The 11,560-nt window shown below is 50.1% G+C and overlaps 1 protein-coding gene across 6 annotated transcripts in view; it reads right to left on the bottom strand.

The window, feature by feature from the left end:
- LOC126996046 (DNA ligase 1-like) overlaps positions 1-9,406 on the bottom strand; it is a 55,941-nt gene extending 46,535 nt beyond the window's left edge. The window contains exon 1 of one of the 6 annotated variants that reach the window (XR_007750884.1): positions 8,990-9,406. The gene's annotated coding sequence lies outside the window, so the exon portion shown is untranslated. Of the gene's footprint in view, positions 1-7,406; positions 7,722-8,022; positions 8,549-8,989 lie in introns of those variants that run through there. The other 5 variants (XR_007750883.1, XR_007750882.1, XM_050856061.1 and 2 more) reach the window with 5 other exon arrangements.
- Between the last annotated feature and the right edge of the window lie 2,154 nt (positions 9,407-11,560).

Here is an 11,560-nt window from a genome sequence, read left to right on the forward strand (position 1 = left end):
TGTGGAGTGGGCGGAGTGGAGTGGGCGGGACCGGATGTGTGCTTCTAATGGCAGTGCCCGGCGGGGAAATCACACAGTCATCCTCAGGTTTGTTCTTTCTCCTCCTCCTCCTCCTCCTCTTCCTCACGCTCCTATGCTCACGCTCCCCCCGCCTCCTCCTCCTTCAGTCTTCTCCTTCACTCCTCTTTTGCTTGGCTTTTCACCCCCCCTTCCCTCCTCTTCTCCTTCTTCCTCATGCTCCTCCTCCAGTCTTCTTCACCCCTTCACTCCCCTTCTTCTTCTTCCTCACGCTCCCCCCGCCTCCTCCTCCTCCTCCTTCATCTTCTCCTTCACTCCTCTTCATCACCCTTTTATCACCCCTTCCCTCCTCTTCTCCTTCTTCACCTCCAATCTTCTCCCCCTTCTCCTCTTCCACTTTTCTACTTGCCCCTCCACCCTCCATTAATCCCCCTCTTCTTCTCGTCTTCCACTCTTCTGCCTGTCTCTTCCCCCCACCCCCTTTATCCCCCCTTCCTCCTCCTCCTCCTTTTCCCACATCCATTCTTTTCCTCTTCCTCTTCCTCCCCTTACCTGGCCCCTTCCTTACCTGTGCACCCCTTTTTCTACACCTTTACCTCCCCCCCCCCCATTCGCCTCCCTTCCTCCACCTCTTCTCCCTCCCTTCCTCCACCTCCTCCTCCATCTCTATCTCTATCTCTACATTCCACCTCTATTACCTATCCGATCTCTCTTCTCCACCACCAGAGAGAGAGAGAGAGAGAGAGAGAGAGAGAGAGAGAGAGAGAGAGAGAGAGAGAGAGAGAGAGAGAGATGGGTACTCGCACGGTCTCTGTCACCTCTCTCTCTTCTCCTCGACGTTCCCTCTCACCTCTCTCTCTCTCTCTCATCCCTCTCCATCAATGCTCCTGTCCACGTATTTTTCCTTCCTTCGATCAACTTCACTAGCCAATCCTCCTCCTCCTCTTCCTCCTCCTCACCGCAATGTCTCCAAGTTGGTGTTACTTCTCTCGCTTCCCTTAAAATCAATCTTATGCATGCTCCTCCCTTCCTATATTCTCCCGCTGTCCTCCTCCTCCTCCTCATCTTCCTTGTCTGTTCCGCTGTATACCTCGTTTTCTTCCTCCTCCTCCCTCCTCTGCCCTTCCTTCTTTTTTGGTGTTATGCATGCGTTCCCCTCTTCCTCCTCCTTCTCCCTTCTTCCTCCTCTTTTCACTGCTGTCGCCTGTCTTCGTCCTCAATCCAATGTAAAGTCCTTCCTCAGTATGTTATAAAATCCTCCTTTCCTTATCCTTCGCATCCTCCTCCTCGTTTTGTTCCTTCTCAATTCTCTTTCTTCTCCGTCTTACCTCTCCTTCCCTTCCTTCCCTCCCTCCTCTCCTACACGCCAAACTGTCTCCTCATTCCTCCTTTTTGTCTTCATTCTTCTTATCTTCCTTTATCTCCTCCTCCTCCTCCTCCTCCTCTTCAGTTTGTGCACGCTAGCTCCTCCTTCCTCCTTTTCCTTCTTTCTTCAAATAAAACATGATAGACTCCTCACTCTCCTCATTCGTGCTGTCTGCCACCTCCTCTTCCTCTTCCTCCTCCTCCTCTTTCAGTTCCTCTTTCTCCTTCACTACTCTTTTTCACTTTTTGTTGTTTTCCTCTTTCTCCTCCTTTCTCTGCTTCTTTCCTCTCCTCTTTCTATTCTTCTTTCTCCTATACACAATTCTTTCCTTAGGCTTTACTTTCCTCTTATTCGAATGCTCCTTTTCACACACACACACACACACACACACACACACACACAAACACGTAATGGGGAAGGTAGGATACGAGAATGGCTGTGTGTGTGTGTGTGTGTGTGTGTGTGTGTGTGTGTGTGTGTTGCGTCTACCTTTCCTTGTTCTTTGTCCCAGCGTTGCGTTTCGTGTTGGCCGCTGAAGTGTTGTGAATGCAAGTGTTGATTCATGCTTTGTATTGTGTTGCTAGACGTTACTGTTGTTGTTGTTGTTAGAAGCTCTGTCATGATTCCGTATGTGTTGGATTAGTGGATTTCGCTTTATTAATGTTGTGTTGCGCTGTGTTGTTTGTTCTGGTTTGCGTTCTCCTCTTTTGCTGTTGCTGTTGTTGTTGTTGTTTCGTAGGCTGTGTTGCTGTGTTGCGTCAGGTGATACGAGCTTTAAAATATGTCGTGTGTTGTCCTATTTTGTGTTGCGAGTGAGTGTTGGCGTGCTGGTAAAATTTCCTCATGTGTTGCCGTCTTACAAAACACACTTCCGTCCTATTCTAGTGTTGCAGGAAATGTGTTGTGTGTTGTCCTGTTTTGTGTTGCGAGTGTTGACGTGTTGGTAAAATTTCCTCACGTGTTGCCATCGTACAAAACACACTTCCGTCCTATTCCAGTGTTGCAGGAAATGTGTTGTGACTTAGTGGTGTTTCCTTTTCAATCCCTTGTGTTACTGTTTAATTTCCGTTGTGTTGTGTTACGAGGGGTGATTGATAGGAGGGCTGTGTGCTGTGTGGGGGCGGCGGGTGGGTGTGGGGGGGGGGGTGCTTGAGATATACCACGTTTTTGTTCATGCAGTGTTGCGGAAAAGTGTTATTTGTCTGTGTGTTCAGCTCCCTTTCCGTCTTTCCTTCCCTCCTCTCTTTTATTTTCTCCTTTCTTTCTCAATTTCTGTCCCTTCCTTTACCCTATTGTCCCCTTTTTCTCCTTTGTTTTCCTTTTAGCATTCTCCTTTCTTTCTTTCTTCTTTTCCTCTTTCGTCATTTCTGTCTCCATTTTTATCCCTCTTGTTTTCTTTTTCCTCCCTTTTTGTCCCTTCTGTTTCCCATTCGTCCTTTTCCCCTCTTTTTTTGTCCCTTTTCTTTTCCTTTCCGACATATCTACTTTTCTTTTTACATGCATACATTGAGGAGGGGGAGGGGGATGAGAGAGGAGAGCAGGTAGGGCGGGGGGTGGAAGAATTGATGGAGGAAGTATATTAGACTGTGCGGTTGTGGTAGAGTTGCAAGGGTGGTGATGGTGGTGATGGGGATAAAGAGGTGGGGAATATCCTGGAGGGGGGGCAGATGGTGGTGATGGGGGCGGTGGTAATGAGAGGTGAACGGGGTGGTGAGGAAGTGAGTATAAACTGATATGGTGTTTGAGTTTGTATTGAGGAAGGAGAGGGGTGCGGTATGTGTGTGTGGTGATGAGGATGGTGATAGCGGTGACGTGGTGTGTGACTGTTGTGGTGTGGTGCATGCAGGTGGTGGTGGTGGTGGTGATATTCATGGTAGCAATAGTGGTACCGGAGATTTAGAGCGAAAATTACCGTGATTGTGTTGGTGGTAGTGGTTAATATGCGCATGGGAAGTAGGAGAGTTGAAGAAGAGAAGGGATAGAGTACAGAGAGAGTTTGCTGGTAGAATTCGTGAAAGGTGATGGTATGTAGAGCTTGGGAGATGATGGAGGTCCTGGTAGTGGTTTTCATACGTGTGGTGGTGGTGGTGGGGGTACTGAAAAGATGAGTGGTGATGTAATGATGGTGGTGATGAAGAGAGAATTTGCTGGTAGAATTCGTGAAAGGTGATGGTATACAGAGCTTGGTAGATGAAAGAGGTCCTGGTAGTGGTTTTCATACGTGTGGTGGTGGTGGTGGTGGTGGTGAGGGTACTGAAAAGATGAGTGGTGATGTAATGATGGTGGTGATGAGGAGAATTTTTGTAGAATTGTGAAAGGAATGTGGCATGTAGAGCTTGAGGTAGTGGTTTTCATACGTGTGGTGGCGGTGGAGGTGGTGAGGGTACTGAAAAGATGAGTGGTGATGTAATGATGGTGGTGATGAAGAGAGAATTTGCTGGTAGAATTCGTGAAAGGTGATGGTATATAGAGCTTGGGAGATGATAGAGGTCCTGGTAGTGGTTTTCATACGTGTGGAGGTGGAGGTGGTGAGGGTACTGAAAAGATGAGTGGTGATGTAATGATGGTGGTGATGAGGAGAGAATTTGCTGGTAGAATTCGTGAAAGGTGATGGCATGTAGAGCTTGGGAGATGATAGAGGTAGAGGTTTTCATACGTGTGGTGGTGGTGGTTGTAAGAGTAATGAAAAGATGAGTGGTGATGTAATGATGGTGGTGATGAAGAGAGAATTTGCTGGTAGAATTCGTGAAAGGTGATGGTATACAGAGCTTGGGAGATGATGGAGGTCCTGGTAGTGGTTTTCATACGTGTGGTGGCGGTGGAGGTGGTGAGGGTACTGAAAAGATGAGTGGTGATGTAATGATGGTGGTGATGAGGAGAGAATTTGCAGGTAGAATTCGTGAAAGGTGATGGTATGTAGAACTTGGGAGATGAAAGAGGTCCTAGTAGAGGTTTTCATACGTGTGGAGGTGGTGGTGGTGAGGGTACTGAAAAGATGAGTGGAGATGTAATGATGGTGGTGATGAAGAGAGAATTTGCTGGTAGAATTCGTGAAAGGTGATGGTATGTAGAGCTTGGGAGATGATGGAGGTCCTGGTAGTGGTTTTCATACGTGTGGAGGTGGAGGTGGTGAGGGTACTGAAAAGATGAGTGGTGATGTAATGATGGTGTGATGAAGATAGTGAAAGTAAATACTGGTTGAGGTGAGTATAGACTTCCATCACCACCACCACCATCATCACCATCACCATCATCACTATGCTTGTCACGGTTACAGTGTCTTAAGAGCCGAGATAAATTAAATTATAAAGGAAAAGAAATAACTTGACAACGAAAAAAATTAAACAAAGGGAAGAAGCGGCGAGGCAACATTCAATAAAGAGAAAGAGAAGGAAAAGAAGAGCGAGTAATAAAATAAAAAGATAAGAAAAAAGTCCACTGAAGAGCAAACAAAAAAAAGAGAAAATTAAAACCCCAAAACGAGAAAACGAAAAGTGAAACAAAAATTAAATCATGGAAAAAAAAACCACAAGACAAAATCCGTGAAAACAGAAACGAAAGACAGAACGAAAACAACAAACATACTAACTAACTAACACTGGTAGATGAATTAACGAACAAACAAACGAACGCACAAATATAAACAAATAACAAACCCATGAACTAATTGACTAAAACTAAACAAACAAACAAACAAACAAATATAAACAAACACCTAACCCAAGAACTGACTAACAAACCGACTAAGTAAATAAATAAAAAAAGGACAATTTACAGGAGTCGCGTGGCCTGGCGTGCGGGTGACGTGGGTTTTGGTTACCGAAAATTAAACCAAATTAACCCGATTAAGCTCTAAAAGGTGTAAATACATATTATTCATAAGTTAATTAACACGACCTGAATGGCGTTGGAAAAGGTGTGAGCTGCGGCCATGGCGGTAGTGGTAATAGTAGTAGTAGTAGTAGTAAGGGTAGCAAAAAAAACGTCATCATCATCGACTACACTAAACACTTTTGAGAGTGACGCAAAAAAAGTAAAAACAAATTGCGATTAAAGACTCAAAAAGAAACTTGGATAAACTTATAGGTGAGGATGACACGCTAGGAAACCGATTAACCTTTGCCGACACCATAAATGCTAAGAAGAATAGTGATCCCAAAAATAATAATAATAATAGTAGTAGTAGTAGTAGTGGTGGTGGTGGTGGTGGTGGTGGTCAAACAGCAAACAGGGCGGCGTAACAACGACAACAACAACATCTCAATAGTAAATATAGTGGTAGTTGTAGTAAAGTAGTAACAGTAGAAGTAGTAGTCCTAAGCATCACACAAGACCTGACGCGGTTCACCTACATCTCAGGTAGGCTGGTGCTAATTATTCCTCGGGTATACCTCACCTCACCTGCCCCCTCATTACCATACGGCCCACACCCTTTCCTCTGTCCCTCCTCCCTCGCCTTTCTCTTCCCCCGCCTACCTGTCTCTCCCCTTTCCCTTTCCCTCCCCCTCCCCCCATCCCCTACCTCCCTTCCCCCCGCTGTAGTGAAGGAAGACTGCAGCCCCGGAGGCATAAATCGTCCCCCCCCCTTACCTGCCGTCCCCGAATAGCCGCCACACAGGTAAATATAATGAGGGAACTCTCGTGTCTAGGGAGCGTATACAGGTGTTGAATTATTAAGGTATACATGCTGTCTCTCTCGTTCTGTCTCTGATATTATAGATGACACAATCTTTCTCGGTTTTCTCATGGTCAAAGCGCTATCTTTATGACCACACACACACACACACACACACACACACACACACACACAGGAAAACATTATCCAGGAACCACAGACGAATACATTCACGCCAACACGTCAAGCCTCCATCGTTTCCCGGCACCGCCACACACAGCATCGGCGGCAGCTTTTTAATCCTTTTTATTAGAGTCGCTGTTTATGAAGCCTTTCCCGAGCGCGGCGCGGCACCGCTCGCCGACACAGTCATGCAAAGCAAACACAAACACCAACGATGAACTCCCGCCGCCGAGCTACTTCATCCTGGATGAATATAAATTCAAAAAATAAAAGACATCCGGTGTGTTACGCTATTTTGTTATAAAACGATTTCTCTGAAAACGTAAATTGGAACTCAACACACACACAATCACCAACACGCACGCACACACGCACGGCTGGGCCCGAGGCTGTCATGCTGTTATGCTGCTGTTATGCTGTTCGCGAAATGTCACCGCGAAGGTCACCTCGCGGCGGGCCTTCCTGTCTGCCTGCCGCCGCGGCGGCCTCCCGGAACACCGACGCCCGACTCGGGGGCGCCGCGCCGCCCAGGTGAAGTTGTTGCCCGCCGGCGGGCGGACGGGGCGCCGTCAAAGGGGCGGCGGCAGTGTTTTTCCCCCCACGTATCCGGTGTCATGGAAACTGCTAAAAAATGACGGCGGTTTCCGTCCAGGTTATCGCCGAGGTGCGTACACTCCCGGCGCCAGCCAGCCAGCGGCCACCTTCCCGCCGGCAGGCAAAAAGTGCAAAAACTGCGGCCGGGCTCGCCACCGCCAGAAAAGCGCTACAGCTCCGCCGCCGCCGCCGTCAGCAGACCGCCGGGAGGCCTGTGCGGGCGGCGCGGCGGCCGAGCGGCTTCAGGCGGTGGCGAGGCTCCGGCCGCGTCGGGCTGCTCTCTCTGCCGCTGTTTGCAGCAGCTTACGTAACAACAGCGGCAGCAACAACAACATTACAGCACGTGGCTGCCTCGCACACACACTCCCACACACACACACACACAGTGCCGCCGTCGCACAGCACCGTCAGTCGGTGGTGAGCTGCGTCTGGGCCCTCAGGAGGTGCCGCTGCCTGACGCGGCCGCCCCGTAATCGCCTGTGGTCACGGTGGGCGGCGCGTCGCTCACTTATGAACTGACGGCGGCGAGCCAACTACCTGGGCCGTCAAGGCGCATTAAGCAGCATAATAAATGACGTTAGTAAACACACGCGAAGCAAGGCAAGTGAAGAGAGACACTACTCGCTTTACCGTGAGGGCGGCGAGGCGGCGGAGCTGGTCGGAGGGCGCGGCGCGGGAGGGTCCGGCGTCCACTGTGGTTTAGGCGAAGACTGGGGAGGCGCGACCATGCGTGGCGCGGCCGAGCGGGCGGGACAGCGGGCCAGCGCGGGGACAACAACACCCGCTTGTCCAGACGCCGTACGAGTGCACGCCGGAAACGGAGGTGCGGGGGTGGCAGGAGGGGGGAGGGGCGGGGGTCAAGACGTGATCCCTCTCACCCCCACCCCCTATCACCCACCACCATCACCCTGCTGCTGCTGCCGCCTCTGTCCCCTCCACACCCTCCTCTCTTCCTCCACCTACAGCCCTTTGTCCCTCAGCTGGCCCCTCCCCCCCACCCCCTGGTCCGCCCCCTCCCTTGCCTTACCGCATCCCCTTCCTCTAACCCGCTGGTCACTGCCACTGTCCAAGCGTGGTCGCGGCCGCTGGCTCTCATCTCGTAAGTAATCAATACTTCGCGAGGTCCGGCACACCACCACCACCACCACCACACTCCCTCACCACCACAGTGTACACCACAGAGAGCGAGAGCGAGAGAAAAGAGAGCGAGCGAGCGAGAGAGCGAGAGAGAGCAAGGGGGACTTACTGTGTGAGCGAGGGCACCGGAGGGCTTGCTGAGCCGCCCCACAACGCGCCGTGTGTGTGAGTGTCGTGAGGCCTGAGTGGTGTGCAACGGTGGCGGGCGAGGGTGCGACTGCTAGCTGATGTTGGTGGTGGCGGCGGCGAAGGCAGGCAGGCGGGCGCTCTAAGCCTGGGAGCTCCGGCCCGCCGCCCTGCCTGCCACGCCGACCAGTATTATCCGCAATCGTGGAAATGTTTTCTCCATTGGCTTCGTGATTTTGTTGCCGCCCCCGACACGAGTGCGGGCGGCGGGAGTCCCCTGCTGCATGCCTGCCCCCTCCTGCATGCCCCACGCCCCCTGAGAGCCCTGTGCATGCCCCCCGCGTTATCCTAATCATCAACTCCATCAATCATCACGAGGCCATAAATCAATTACAATTCTAAACTCCATACGAAAACGCGTAAAATTCTCGCGTGCGCGGCCCAGTCACATGGCGGGGGGAGGGGGGAGGGTCAGAGAGAGAGAGAGAACGAGAGCTAGAGAGAAGGGAGAGTGGTGGTGGTGGTGTTGGAGGCAGGAGAGGCGGCGGAGGGTGGGAGGGGTGGGGGAGGACACAAGCTTTGAAAAGAGTGAAGCTGGGCTGGCTGGCTGGCTGGCTGGCTTGGGTCCCTCCCGTCCTACTTCAATCACACCAAACAAATACTGCTACAGCCACCCCCAGCAAGGCGGACCGCCCCCCTCCCATCCCCTCGCCCTCACCTCCCTTCCCTTCTCCTGTCGCCCTCTCTCCGTCCTTCCACTCATCCATCCACCTCTCTCCTCTGTGCCGTCACCTTTTCCATTTGTATTATTCCAACATTTTTCTCTTCACGACTTTCTCGCAAGAGCGCTGATGACCACGCTGCGCCGGCCTCTCACACACACACACGTACACACACAGTAGGAGGAGGAGGCCCAGGGGCACTCCACCTCACGAAGCACCCATACTCACGGCCTAGAGACAAGACGTAATTGCAGCGAGATCACGAAAATAGACCACTTTCGGGGGAGTGATAAAATCTGTGCGTCCCCTGTCAATTCACAAAGAGCAAGTTCGATCGTCAGTTATTTAGTGCGCGGGGCTGGCGGGAAGAAACTGGCCGCTGGTTGGTCCGCCCTCTCCTTCACGCCCCGCCCACTCACCGCCCCGCCAAATACAACTACCAAGGAGGCCTCTACACCGCCCATGCTTACCTCCTCCCTCCTCCAGTCACCTTCCTCCTACTCCTACTCTTGCTCCAGCTTGCCTCACGCTCTTTCCCCCTCCCGCTCCTCCTCCACCCACCCACCTACCTTCCTGCCTGCCTCTGTCTCCCTCTCTCCCTCCCTCCCGACACTCCAAATTTCTCTTTCTCTCTCTCGCTCGCTCTCATTTTTTTCTTTTCTTTTTTGCGTTCTCTCAGTCCCTTGCGTTAGGTGGCGTTGCTTGGGTGGTGCTAGAGAAGAGCTGGGTTTAATTAGGTCACACACACACACACACACACACACACACACACACACACGGGTCACTTTTCTTACCAGGGGGAGCGTCAAGTCTCTCTCTTTCTTTATTCTTTTTATTTTATCGATTCCAGTTTCTCTTCCATCTGTCAGCGTTAGAGGGACGACAAGGCGACGACAAGACGACCCCCTCCCCCCCCTCCCCCTTCGTCCCTCTCCTTACCTTCGTCAGTAGCAGTAGTAATAGTAGCAGTAGTAGTAGTAGTAGTAGTGGCGGTAGTAAAATGGACACAGTGTTCTTGCCTTTTTATCTAATTGCTCACTTTACCCTCGTCATTAGTAGTAGTAGTAGTAATAGTAGTAGTAGTAATGGCAGTAGTAAAATAGAGACAGTATTCTTTCCTTATCTTAATTTCTCACTTTCCCCTCGTCATTAGTAGTAGTAGTGGTAGTAGTAGTAGTAGTAATAGTAGCGGTAGTAAACGGGATAACACTAACTTAACACAGTCTTCGGCGGCACCATAAAAGCTGCCACACAAGACTAACACAGTGCCACCTTCACGAGCCGCTAAATGAGACCCAGAAACTAGCACAAAAAATAAAATAAAAACAAAATAAAAATAAAAAAGGAAGCATTTACGAGTCTTAAGATTTCGTGAACTATTTCTTCGTTGATTTTTTTTTTTAACCTTTTCTTTTTTTATTCTTTTTTTGAGGCGCAGAACTAAGAAGGACTTTTGAGAGCCTTTCGGAAACGAGGCGAAGAGGAGAGAGAGAAAGTGAGAGAAGAGGTTAGAGGATAAATTAGTGTCACATGGTTGGCCTGTGTGTGTGTGTGTGTGTGTGTGTGTGTGTGTAGCAACGGTCACGGGAGAGAGGGAGACAGGACGCGGTTACTAAGACAGATGAACACTCTTGGAAGGACCTATGCTCTCTCTCTCTCTCTCTCTCTCTCTCTCTCTCTCTCTCGTAATGGCTGTTTATGGCTCTGTAACACCCGACGCCTCGCTGAATGTTTTTTTTAAATACGAGTTTGATGTAAATAAAAGCCTGGGAACTATATTTACCTGTGTTTGTTTACCTGTATTTTGATTAATTAAGGACTTGCTTCACGGGACAGGTACGGAGGTGAGTTATGTTTATCTCTTTTTTTTCTATTTGAGGTGTTTGAAGTGTTTGTTTAAGGTATGAAACGTGCCTCTCTCTCTCTCTCTCTCTCTCTCTCTCTCTCTCTCTCTCTCTCTCTCTCATCATGTTAGCAAGTTCAGGATAAGTTGTAAAGTTCCAAGAATAGTCCAGATCTTAAAGTGCTAAAAAAAACGAGAGAAAAAAGTTATTGAGAGAGAGAGAGAGAGAGAGAGAGAGAGAGAGAGAGAGAGAGAGAGAGAGAGAGAGAGAGAGAGAGAGAGAGAGAGGAGGGAAGTATTGCTGGACAGAGGAAAGGAAGGGCAGGGCAGGAGGGAAGCATGGCGGGGGTGAGGGAAGGGAAGGAGGGAAAAAGGAGGGTAGTTAGGTTTCACTATAAGCCATGTGAGAGTGACCCACCCACGACACATGTGGCTACAGTCCCTCCCTCCGTCCCTGCCTCCCTTTCCTTCCTTTCCTTCCCGCCCTCCCTCTTCCTCCCTCTCTCTTTTACCCTCGTCAATGGTAGCACTCAAACCCAGCCCTTCTGACGCCCCTTTCAGCCACCCGCCCCCACCTACCCACCAAGTTTACCCATGCCCACCCACCCCCACCTTCATACCCACCCACCCACATTCACCCACCTCGTCACCCATACATAAAATCACCTTTTTTTCACCCATTCTCATAAAACTACATTTCTCCCTCTGCCCTTCACCTACTCGTATACTTCTTAATTCCCTTCTCTTCCCCCCTTCCCTTCTCTCTTCCTCCCACCCCCCGAACATCCACACCGTCCACTTTTCATCCACTCATATATCCATCGGGGGAGAGGAGGAGGATACAGAAGAAGGAGAGAAGAAGGGAGATAGCAAATGTGGGAAGGTATAGGGAAGGAAGGAAGATGAAAAAGGTGAAGGAAGAGAGGAATAAAGGAAGGAAGGAAGGAAGGAAGAAT

Source organism: Eriocheir sinensis, chromosome 9 (genome assembly GCF_024679095.1).
Source record: "Eriocheir sinensis breed Jianghai 21 chromosome 9, ASM2467909v1, whole genome shotgun sequence".
Lineage (NCBI taxonomy): Eukaryota > Metazoa > Arthropoda > Malacostraca > Decapoda > Varunidae > Eriocheir > Eriocheir sinensis.